The following is a 13626-nucleotide window of genomic DNA, read 5'->3' as shown; positions in this document are numbered from 1 at the left end:
CAGAGAGTTTATATCACTTATATCACTCAGACCATCACTCATCATGTCTCAAAAGCCAACCTAAAATCAATACATTTTTTATTAATTCCAGGCTTCCTCTTGTTTTTACCCACAGTCATGTCTGTGTTTGTGTCTGTGTGTACACGTGTGTGTGTCTGTTCTGTCAAACTGTGCTGCCCCCATGCTGGCAGGCCATTGCAATGCAGGCACATATCCAAACACATCCAAACATGCCCAGCAGCTGGCCTCAGGGCCAGTGTAGCTGTTTAGCCCATAATAGTGACTGATTAGAATACCAGTGGCCAGAACAGAACCCAAAGCAGTTGTTGACAAGGGATATTAAGCAAAGTGGGGAGTCGAGCCACAGGGATTTGATGATGCCACCAGGGAAACATGTGCTGGCCCACACAGTGGTTCTCTTTAACACCATAGCATCCAAACAGCTGATAACTCTATCCAAGAGACCAGAGGAGGGTTACACTGCCTCACCCCACAGCCCTGTAAGAGGAAACTGAGAACCAAATGATTAAGCTGCATGACAGCACTGTAGAAACTGGACTTGTGTCACCATTCTTCCATGGTATTGGTTTTTTTTTTTTTGTTTTCTTGGCTGGTTTTCATCTTTCCTCTGTTAATCCCACCAAACCACCAAAGTGCTTTGGATATAAGTGCCAAACCAAAACTGCAAATTTTGTGTTGCTGCTGTAACTGTGGCTTAATTATACGTAGTCATATCTTACCAATCACGTTCCCCTGTGTTAAAGTGCGGAAATACTTAAAACCACACGTATTAATTTGTTTTCATCTTTGCTGACACTCAGTGAATTGACATACTTCCTCTGACCATATTAGTGTAACATAAGGAACTGAAGTGGAACTCAGATGAGAAATTAATCAATATTCATAAACACTTTCAATAGTTCAATTCTTTTGAAGTCTCGGCCTGTTATTGCTAAGCATTTCTTTAAAGTTTCCTATGTAGTTTGTTATTAATAACAGGACAAATAGAGAAAAAGTTCTGAGTTATTTTAGTCAGTTCAATTAGTTGTGTTGAGTTTATCATTGACTTCCAGATTAATTTCCATGCAAGAAAATGCTCTATTAAGACTCCAGTGAATATTTATTTCTCAAATATTTATTGGGGACTTTTATTATTCATTCATGCTGAATTGTATGATTGTTTTTAGAAACATTTCACACTTTGCATGTGTAGCTCACCTGCTAGCCACTGACATAAAGTCTCAAGGTTGTGCTAGCTTAGCATTTAGAAACATATGGATGTGTGCCAACTGGTCACTCTATTTTACCTACGATTAGCACCACATTGTGTGGTTCCTGCAGGAAACATCTTAGGGGATTATGTGAGTAAACTAGAATGTAAGGATCTGTAAAAGTGTTACCAAATAATATTCAGAATGCCTGTTGACCCTCGCCACACTACATACTGTAGATAGTGTACAATTTTTAGTGTTTTGAGTTTTAAAGGAACAGAAAACTTCACTGTGAACTAAAGACTGCAGGAAGTCCTCTTAACACCACAACCTGTCGTCTCTACACTTACACGTTTGTTGAACGAATTAAACAAACAAGATATAACATGTTGATTTGTGAGCTTTAGAGGTGCTGGTAGGCTGATTTTGTTACTTTTGGAAAGAGCCACACTAGTTGTTTCTCCCTGTTTCCAGTCTTCATGCCAAACTAAGCTTATTGCCTTCTGGCTCTAGCTCCATACTAAACTGACACATTTCCCAAAATGCTGAACAATTCCCTTGATACAACTGCAACCCTTTTACATTTTGTAATATTAAATCAATGAATTCCGGCACAGACATGCACAAAAAATCCTAACAATTAAGCTGATATACTTCTAATTTGAAACAACAAATGTGTTTTGAAAGAAACCCTGAACCCTTGTATAAAAGGCATGTACAAGAATATAATACTTTCTGGACTACAAATAACTTTGCCAGTAAAGAATGATGTGTCAGGCAACAACTATTTAGTAGTATAGGGTGAGTACGGAGTACAAAAACACCGTCTGTTTCTTCTATAATTTTTTCAAGTTCTTTAAAGTTTTGAAGAATTGTATCTAATAGAGCAGAAATACTATAAAAAATAATCCTAAAACATGAAACACACGAAAGTATTAATGAGGTTTTGGTCTTTAGGGAAATTTAATGTAATTCATTTTGTCATTGACAGAGAGCTATTAGCACCTTCCAACATTCCCCTAGAGATCCATCCTCCATGTTTGATTGTGTTTCACTGCTCTACAAAGTGCCACCTCAGTGTAATGAGTTGTTCATAATTTGTCACCACTCTGCCTCTTTCTGCTTTGCTGTCCACTTCGCTGCACTCTCTCAGGAAAGGCTTTTAGGTAAAAGCTGCACAATGCGTGGAAAAGAAACGTGGAAGACAACGTGTCACTTACTTGCATTATTCATGCAGAAAAATGCATTTAGCTCCAGCCTAATCAAAGCTAATATTATGTTAATAAGGTGAAGGAATCATGCGAGATATAGTGCACTTGTACAAGGAAGAATATTCGCCCACAAACATTAAAAAGACTAATGCACTAATGCGTTAATGCACTTTGCTACCCTTTTGCTCGTGTATGCATCGGTTTGATGGTAATGGTCCATCCAGGTTGATCTGAAGTCAGGCATGTTGCACCAAGGCTGTTGTTGCTCTTCTGAGTAAGAACCACAATGCTAATGCAAAACCAGTCTTTTATGCATAATGACTAGATTTCCCACAATGAAGATGTCAATGCAAAAATACTGCAGCAACAATATAAAGTAATTTTGCAGATACCTATAGTTTTGTCTGTGATTTATTACTTACTGAATATGACTGTCAAGAACCAACAGCTTCTTACTGCTAAAGTCTTATAGCTTTGGCTTTATGTGCTAATGTTTCGAGATATAAACAATGAAGGGGAATGGAGTTTTGAAAAACTCAGCAGCAAAATGTCATTTCAGGAACAGTGTCCCAGATACTCAGGGTAATTAAACCACAGACCTTTGTGTCAACGGTTTTCATTGGAACTGCTTTCTACCAAAGAAATAGTCCCCGCTGCAAAGTACTGTGTGTCTACTGGGAGAAACTCTATTACAGCAGCAAAGAGTTTGTGCATCATCATTCAAAGATAAATAACACAGAGGAAGGTCGTTTTAATACCACATAGGACTACAAATATTTATTAAGTATGTGAATATGTTGGCATTTATAACACATGTTTTGCCAGTACATTGCAGCTGCACAATTCCTAGTAATACTGTATAATTAATCAGTTAATTAACATGACCTAGGTCTAGAGACAAATTAAAGGAAAACCAGCATAAGTGTCTTAGTAAGGTGTTGGACCACCACATGCTGCCAGAACACCTTCAATGTATCCTTCTACCATTAATGTGGTAGACCCCTTATTTTTGAAGTGGATTATGCCTTTATTAGCCTGTTATCTGACAAATAAATAAGACGCACTCTGACTTGTTAATGGGATATTGAGCAAGTAGGTTAAAAGGCACTGATTTATTCCTGAGGACTAATCAGACTTGACTAAATTACAGCATCACATTTGTGTCACTGTTTGTATGAATGTGTCAGCACAAATGTGGAAGCATGTTGAGTAGACACAAAATGGCCCCTTGCCTAAAAATAAACAACTGCGTAGCCTTCCCACATCGTCTCAGTGGACATACAGTATGTTCCACCGCTATACTGAATTCAGTTGTAATTAAATGAATATGCAGGAGGAGGGCTGTCAGTTCAAACAAGAGCACAAAGCTGTCAAGTAGAGAGGATTGTTGCCAGAGGGGCCTCGCCAAAATTACAATTACGCTGTCACAGGCAGAGTCAAGAACACCCTCTTCAAGCCTTTCTCTCATTAATTGGGATTTGGGGAGTACCTGGGTCTCCTTGGTAGCGAGGTTCAAGTGGTTGTTAGTGAATGACAGAGCAACTCCTTGAGCCGTTCCATCTTCCAGGCCTGAGAAGATGAGATTGGTATGAAACGTGATCAACAGCCTCTCAGGGGTCACGATGTGGCGCTTTAGCACCTACAGGAGTGTGTACTTTAGTTCATGCTATTTGTAGCATCACTCACAAATATGTTTTAGAAACTGACTGAAGTGCCTCTTTAACAACAGACAGTTCTCTCATTCAAAGAAGACACACACAGAAAACACCACCTCACCCAGGGTCGGGCTGTTTTTAAGTGGCTTTGGCAGCTGATGTCTTTATACCGTGGAGAAAAATTTATACAGAGTGCTGCAGAAGTAGAGGGTGTCTTTAGAAATACTGAATAACAAGAGACAAAGTTGCTTTTTAGACCTTTTGATCTACTCGTCAGATGGTCAGATAGAATTCGGAAACCAAATCCCCCCACACCTTTCAGACATCAGATGGGGCTGGTGTCCAATCAATTCTGTAACTTTCTGAAACTGATAATGATCTGACATTCACATCTACTTCATGCAGTCATTGTACTTCTCACTCTAGCTCTCCTACTTGTTAAACAACTATTTGCGGCACATCTTATGTGAACATCCAAGTGCAACACTAGGAATGTGTTCCTGGAGAGACGCATCACATCTCCCTCCTCTCGACAGCCGGCTTTTCACTTTCACCATGTTTGACTATGGCCATATGTATTAACTGTAAACACTTTTGCTGTCTGTCGAGGTTCGACAGCATGTGTTATGAACTAGTTCTGAGAGATCATAAACTAGCTCTAATAGACTACAAGCACAATGCCAGCAATGACAGTCTCAGCATGCTGATGTTTAACAGGTATAATGTTTACCGTAATTACCATCTTAATGTAGCATGTTTGTAGTAGTGAACAAATGGAAATTTTGACCTCATGATGATGTTACATGGAAAGTGAGAAAACATGAATCTTTGTACCAAATGTGATGGCACTACATCCAAAAACTGTCAAGACTAAAAGCCAAAAATGTCAACCTGGTGGTGGTGCTAGTAAAGTCAGAGGATCACCAAAGTCAGAGGATCCATCCTCTGGGAACCACAAGTATCTGTACAAAACTCCATGGCAATCCATTTACCAGTGGTTGAGGTACTTTAAACTGAAAAAAAGTGGTAGATCAACCAACCAACCAACCATCAGACAGAGAGACTGAGATCACCATTCCTAGAGGCATACGTCTAGCCTGGCTAAAAATGGCTCATAAAGATCCACATAAAACACATTTATATTTATACAGTGACACATACCAAAGGTCACCATTTAAGATTGAATAATGAGTTGGCAGCTGGAGAGGGAAGATTTGGCCTTACTACCAAGCTGTTCTAAGCAGTAAGATAGAAGTCATAATAGCCTGGGTCAGAGAGGTTACAACAATTAAATCTGCACTAAACCACATCATCTGCCTTAAAGTCATTTAGACGTGCTCCCAAAGATGGCAGTTAATTAGATTAAAGAGCTGTGATCAAGCTGTGAGTAGCCAGCTGAAGTAGGCGGATAGAGCTGGAGACATGCTGTACTGGCTCAGACCGAGAGGAGAATCAGCAGTGTAGGGGAACACTTTTATATCAGTGATCCCTCCAAATTTAAGTGCTCTATTATTGTCAAATGAGAAAATCAGGGTGAAAATGCAAATGTCAGAATTAGTCATACAATATAATGAGAAATTTGTCAAGGGCATTTATTTGGGAAATCTAGTATATCAGGTTGTGTATAAATATGAAGAGGATTACTGCAGTATTTAAGATGGAATCCAGTATGGTTTATATATATCTAAAAACCTAATAATGTTCATGGAAACAGCTTAATTTGATGACACAGAAACCTATTTTTATCAGGGTATCACTGTGTTGTTCTTTCACCAGGAGGATAAAAGGCTAAAGTCCCCATGTGGGACAAGGTTTTAAGACACACAAACGAGAGAAACGACAGGATCAGCAACATATATTTAGTTTGATTTTTCTAACCTTGACCTTAGCGGTGTCAGATCAGTCAGATTTGTAACAGTTATGAAAGGTACAGACAAATGACGTTTCCCTGCCTTTAGTGGCGTCAGATCAGAAGATGTATGTGTCGTTCTGCAGGCCAAGTACAAACATCATCCTTTGTTGTCTTGTTGGCAAGTTTCTGTCATTTATTTAAGATTACAGTTGAATAGATTATTTGATTCATTAATTCAGGGATTGACAGAAAATTATTCAGCAACAATTTTGTTAATCAATTAATCTTTACAATCATTTTCCAATTGCATGACAAACATGTTTTTAGACTTTAAAATGAAGATTCCTGCTTTTCTTTGTTTCTCTTTGTGGTAGAGCAATACTAATGATTATTTACATATTCATTTAATCTGTCTTTTAATCATTTGGTCTTAGAAATCAGACAAAAAATTGTGAAAAATGCCCATCACAGCTTCACAGAGCTAAAAGTGATGTCTGAGAGGCTGAAATCTGTGAATATCACTAATTTTGGTTGAAAAATGACGAAAATGATTAATCACTTTTCAAAATAGTTGCAGATTGATTAATCGACTGATTTGCTCAGCTCTATGTGGTAGTAAATTTAAAGTAATTTTTTTTTTTTGGGGTGGTTGTTGAGATGAAACAAATTAATGAAAATTTATGAAACAAACAATTTGAAGCCAAAAATTTGGGCTCTGGGAAATTGCAATGTTTGTTTTTTCACTATTTTGTGACAAAACAGTCAGCAAATGAATTGATAAAGAAAATAATCATTGGCTGCAGTCCTGCTTGAGACTGCAAATATGAACAAATCTTTTCTGTCTAACTTTCTATAGATGTCATTTGCTGTATGATTGTCTCATATGAACTCAGGCATGCTGTTGGAAAGATGAAACCATAAAAGTTTAAGTAAACCTGCAGTTGGACAGGACCTCTGGAACATACCAGGGACCACAGATATTTATTATATCAGAGCTGGTGTTGAGCTGTTGTCAAGGGACACCCCTGTGAGTGAAGGTACAGCAGCAGCAGTATGCCTTTGCTGATCCATCCCACATCTGCCTGTAGTGCAAAAAAGAAAAAAGCTACCTGTCTCTGAGGGCACTCCTATGATACACTTCTTAGTGTCAGTTCCACAACCTCTGGAAAAAAACATCACCCCCCTTTGGATTCTCTGCTGTTCCTCTACTTGTTTTTGCCACATAGAGATACAACCAAAGGCCCCTCTGGGCACAAGACTTCACACAAGCCCTTCAATGCTTGGCAACTGACACAGCGGGCCAAGTTAAAAATACCTTTGCTTCTTTACCAGTGTGTATTATAAGAACGACATCTTCATTCCAGTTGCTATATGGACAATTATGAATGGAAAGGGCAGACTGATCAGAAGAGAGAATGACTACATTAACATTCAAAAGAGCAATAACTTTAATCGATTGTAAATAGGATTCCGTGGCTCAACCTGGTGAGGAGGTGGAAGAAGCAACTTTCCTCAAGTCTTTGCTCACTACCCAAAACTGCATTAGGACTCTGCTTGGATCAGTGCAAGATGCATACTTGCCAATTCCTGATTGATAAAATATTGATTGTGGTTCTTCCAATTGAACCCCATTACACATACAGAACTCCAGTTTAATTATCTGACTTCAGTATTATAACACCTCGCAGAGTGCTGGGACTGTAAACATCTTGATGTGATCTGGGCCTGACACACTCTGAGAGTGATTAAGCAAATCAACATAAATTAATGAAACTAATAAGTCACTGCGTGTGATGGCAATTTTCTCGCTTGTCTATGCTGATGAAGATTTCGAATACACTTTCCCTACGATGCTTTAATTATGTGCTTGTGCCATGAGATTTCTGTAAAACATCCCCACTACGACGCTGCCACGCACCAAACTAAAGCAATTATGATGAAAAGAAAGCTGGAAACAAAACTTAGATTTAGTCCTCTGGCTAATGAGATTAATTCACTGTATATGAAGATTCACTCCACAGACATAACGCTGTGTTCCCACACGTTTTCTTTAATTCATCCAACTTTTTGCATTTCAATTAAACTTCTGGGCCATCCTCAGCATTAAAAGGACTACAAGAACCTTTCAAACCTGGTTCTCGGCCAACACTTACCATCTGTGCTCCACATTTTGAGCAAAGGTTGAAAAAGCCAAGCGTATCAAGGAGATTTTCCTCATGGGCCTCAAGCAGCCAACACATAAAAGGATTGGATGAAGAAGTGCAGGCACAATCTGGATACTATTCAGAAGATAGTTCGATTAAAAGCAGCAGCTGACAAGGCGAACAAGCCAAGAGTCTCCTCACTGTCTCAGCTAACCGCAGTGTGTTTTTCAGAGCAGCACTGACAGGCTGGGTATGAACATAATTGGACTAGCAACTGATTACATTTACAGCTGAGTGACAACGCACCAGGAGAGGAAATGAAGTCATGAAAGTTTACCCTGTGCAATTTTGTAAATCATTACTCTGGGACTAAGATCACATTTGCTGGCACGGTGCTGAGTGGACCAGGCAAACATCACATTTGGGAAATATAAACTTAACTCCACAATACAAGGAATTCAAATTAGCGAGTGCGGCTGGATTTCGTCAAAAGATGGTGAAGTTTATGGACAATTTATGAGACAGAAAGTCCCAAGTAATGATGAGAAAACAATCTCAGCGTGGCAGAAATGTTTAGTCTTTAGGCCCCTGAGAGCTCAAGCAGTGTGGGTTGCTAACTTCCCATCAGATGTCCTCACCAATACTATAATTTGGTTTCCTTTGAGAACTGCAGTACTTAGCCCTGTTGCCAAGGCTGAGTGAGCAGCTTCGTAATGAGATCTGCACAGGTGTCCAGTGGTGCCCTCATGCACAGGCTTACCAGACCCCGAGCCTCCAACCAACCAGGGCTCTCACGAGACATCAGCTTAAATTTGTTAATTTTTTTTTTTTTTTTTTTTGTGAGGCCCTTGCTTGGGTGGACTTGTCATCTCCATACAAAATGCTCTGCTGCACCTATACTGAAGTCCAGTGTAGGTGTGACAGAGCATGAAAAACAAATTCATAACTGATAAAATTGCTGCGCAAAAAGAGGACACTGACCAAGCATGGGCAGACAAGACAGTGCAGCACAACAGCAGCACCATGCAGCAGTGAGTTATTCAGACCATTGGGGGGAAACTGAGAATTACCCACAAATCTATTATATTGTAATTTAATGAATGCTGCTCAGAGGAGTCAGCAGCTCTTCTGGCACCAGTGTCTCTCCCGTTCCTCTCAGGCAGGTGTGTGAATGAGTTACTATAGTTGCGGGAACGCTCTGTGTCTCTGTCACTCTGAAACTTTCTCATGATTCCCAACAACAGGTTTTTAGGTTAGTAGATATGCCTTTGGAAAATCATGAATGTAAGTTTAGTAAAATAACATAATTTTACATTTTCAGTTAACATTGTACAGGGTTTGCCTACATACAGTATATGTGGACTTTTATTTATTTATAAGCATCAACACAATTGACAGTTTACAGCCATTCTAGCAGCTCTGTGTACTGTATCAAGGCAGAGAGCTAAATGCTAATGTCAACATGCTCACAGGTTAATGTTTACCAGGTATGAGACTTACCATGATCACCACGTTAGTTTAGCGTAGCATGTTAACATTTGGTAGTTATCAGTGAACGCAATGAACAGCTAATGGGACTAATTGGGATTACTGAATTACTGATGATGGTGCGAGATGAAAAGTCATGGGATCACCAAAATTATTACAATTCATTATGAGTAGAACACTGATTCATCTTCTGGGGATAATGAATATCTGTGCAAAATTTTATGGTAATCCATTAAACAGTTGTTGAGATATTTCAGTTTCGACCAAAGTATGTGGACCAGCCAATTAATCAACATCCATCCCTACAGCCATGCTGCTAGTGTGGTTAAAAACCAAATACGAACTATCTCCTGCTCACAATCTCTTATCTTCTGTATTTACAGTGTAGACTATCTCATTACACAGAAAAACACATAAAAAGCAGATTCTTTACAGAAGAGATGAGAGGTTTTTGAATCACTATCACCACAGACTATTTGGTGAACAATCATTCTACGCTGGGAGACAGTAGTTCTATGTTTATTAATTTCTTTTAAGAAGGAAATGAACCATTATTATTGAATAATCTTGAAGAATGATGCTCTGAGACCAATTTCATGTTATTTCAAAGGACAAGCTATTCACTCCCTGTAAATAGGTAAAGCCCACTAAAAGGCATCAGCTGGAGAATCAGCCACAAATTGAGTATTCAGCTCAATGCCCGTCTGCTGTTTCACATGAATGAATTCTTTAAGATCCAACTCATTTTATACTCCTTCCTCTGGGATACTGACATGTCCATTGTTGAATCTCAAGGTCAGTTGTTGATATGTACTTTAATAAGATCTCTCACAGTCGGTCACCATCTCCAGCTTTCACCTTTTACTCTAATATCAAAGAAATAAGTGTGACTGACATTAACCCATGTGGACCACATTTAAATGCAGAGACATTGGTAAAGTGTTAATATATTAAGCTTGAAATAACCAAAGTGAAAAAGGAAACACATGGGGCTTATAGATCTACTATATAAACAAGTTTATAAACTGAACCACAGAAAACCTTTATGAATTATTGAATTATTGGTAAAAAATTTTTGATTTTCAGCATTAATATATTGATAACATATTAGAAGTCTGTATCATTACTGTTAATACTCCAATGAGGGGATTTTTTCCTCAGTACCAGTGGTTATAAAAAGGGCATATACCTTGATAATCTTACCTGCAGAATCTATTGATCTATCAATTGATCCTGGTAATTGAGATGTTTGTTCAGTCCAACAATAAACTTAGTGACCAGAAAAATAAGTGGGTCATCCCTATTTAAATGTATTTGTTTGACCACATAAATGTGGGCATTCAATGGTAGTTCTACACTTACAAATAACTGAAAAATGCCACTAAAGATGAGCAAGGCCAATGCCAAAGAGAGCATCAGAACCCATGAACTTCACGTCCTAGCTACCATAGTCTTCTGATACCATTACATCTTCAGAGAGGAGTTGTCACTTATTAGCCTAGGCGGCTGTACTGAGGATTGATATCTGCATGGACAGCTTAAGCACACTACAGGCCCCATTTTGAGTCGCTGCCATGATGTGGGCGGCTGTTAGCAGTGTGCAAGTGTTTTTATTTTTCTGGTTTATCTGAGTCTATATTTTTACCAAAACTGACATATGATTTCAAAACATACGCCCCCATGGAAAGACCAGCATCCTGCTATGAAACTGCATGTAGGTGTGTTAGAAAACAAGACACACAAAGCAATACAGAAAAATCCATAATGTTTCAGTCTGTATGAATTACATACCTTTAGCCTGATGCTAGCTTTGCAGCTAACAGTAAAAAACACAACTGGAATGTTGTATAAATGGTTTCTTGCCATGCCAAAGACATGTAACATAAAGGAGCAATAACATTTCACATACTGTATCCTTGCAAGACATGAGGACTGTGGTTTCTATTACTTGGTTTTGTGTCCGGAGAAAATGGAGGCTCTCATCACTTCCATGCCCAAGTTCATCTTGTGTCAGCATTGAATAGCGTGGAAATCGAAGCTGCACGCTGTTTACCTCTGAGGAAATCAAATGAGCGGAGACTTCCAATTAAGTCAATATCCATGGATCAGAGGGAAATTGACTTGGTTTGTTTGGTTTTGTCTTGAATAGCACGCTCAGCCCTCCTCTCTCTCTCTCTCTGTGGAGAAGAGTGTGTGTGACAGCACTTTTTCCTGATGAGTCCAATGTGATCTGTCGTTCTCTCTGTCATTCACTTTCACTCTCTCTCCGTCTCTCTCTCTTCCCCTGGACTCCTTCCATCACTCGTCCAAGTGAGAGAGTGGCGTGACAGTGATGTGATGGGGCTACACAGACTGTCAAGATGGATTGCTACCCTGGGATATTTGCAAACACACACACATATAGGCTAGACACACACAGACAATGGATGTGAGACACACAAACTACCGACACAGTCACACATCCGTGCATTCACCCATATTCACACACATAATCGCACACATGCATGACCATACAATCACAGACTCTCCTGCATTCATGCACACACACACACACACGGTCCAGTAAACTCCTGGGCCTGTCAGCCCAAGGTCGCTCAATCTGACACAGTGTTCCAGTTGGAAACAGGCCCAGGGAGGCATCATGGCTTCACTGCCTCCACTACAACATGACACACACACACACACACACACACACACACACACACACACACACACACACACACACCTTTCAAACACAGATTCTGTGACACACAAATTTTTCACATTGACTTGCAACGTTAATGGTTCAAATGTGTAAATGTTAATGCTCTTATAATATGAACACACACATCACCTCCAAACAGATGACATGATGGTCACACATGACCCTGTAATCTGATATTTCATATTTGTATCAGACCTGTGTAAAACTGTCACACATCAGATTGCCTTCCTTCATAAAAACACACCTCTATGCTCTTTAAACCACACACATACACACACACACCAGTCAAGGATGATCAGTGTGAAATCCTGCCAAGCGGGTGCGCCCTCTCTTCCCTGACGTACACACACACACAACCATACACACATGTACACATAGTCCTAACCCCACAGGACAGCATGTCAGGCAAAGATCTGAGAACACATTTTCGACTTGGCTGAGCAATCGAGCGGCCCGGGGGTCCACTCGGGTGCTGGTCTCTGCCCACCCTCCGTCTGCCCCTCCTTCTGCATCGCTGATCAACAGCAAGTAGCCGATGAGGTCAGCCAGACAGAGATGAATCCATACTCTGCTGGCAGAGCTGCCTGTAAGACTCAATTCCTGTTTTTCATTCTTTATCTGTGGACCAAACACTGTTGGTTTGTACGACAAGCTTATCCAGAGGTTGTGGCTTTGGCAGCTGCTGTTCTCTTGATGGTTACTTCAGCGACGATGTTGGGCTTTTAGAGGATGTTGTTGTGTGCAGCTGCATCTCTACCCACATTGCAGTGAAAAGAAAGCAAAGTGTAATACAAAGAAGTCAAGAACATGAAGTATTTAAGGCACAATCTGTGCTCGGAATGTAAACTAAAGTGTCACCACACCACCAAACCTCTATCCACACAAGTGTAACCTGCTATCATCATTAAAGTACTAGGACTGAAGCTGGATTCACAGTTGCATGGTGACGGTTTCAGTACATTGCTGCCGTAGCTAAATACACATCAGGGCTTTGGCAGCTACAGAGATACCAAATACAAAATGTGATTGGTCAGCTTGGGCTGTTTGTGTTTTTTATTAACACACATCCAGCAAAGCCGTGTTCAATGCAAACCTACTGTGATCGCCGCTCTCCTGAATCTATCTACAGCTGCACACTAGTAAACAACCACAAAAAAGTTTTACCATCACTTATTTATTTACACAAATCTTTTTCAAATGCAGCAGGAAAACAGAACTATGTTTTGAAACCTAATCATTTGAAAAGCATGCAAAATTGCTATTTTCCTTCTTTACTGCACACTCACTTGGGGTCAGAAATATTACTGATTGGGACTTTCACAGAAAAAAAAAAGAAAAAAGAAAAGTCACAGTCAGAGTTA

Source organism: Seriola dumerili, unplaced genomic scaffold (assembly GCF_002260705.1).
Source record: "Seriola dumerili isolate Sdu_G_001 unplaced genomic scaffold, Sdu_1.0 BDQW01001449.1, whole genome shotgun sequence".
Lineage (NCBI taxonomy): Eukaryota > Metazoa > Chordata > Actinopteri > Carangiformes > Carangidae > Seriola > Seriola dumerili.
The sequence above is the reverse complement of the archived record's forward strand: the minus strand, read 5'-3'. Positions refer to the sequence as shown.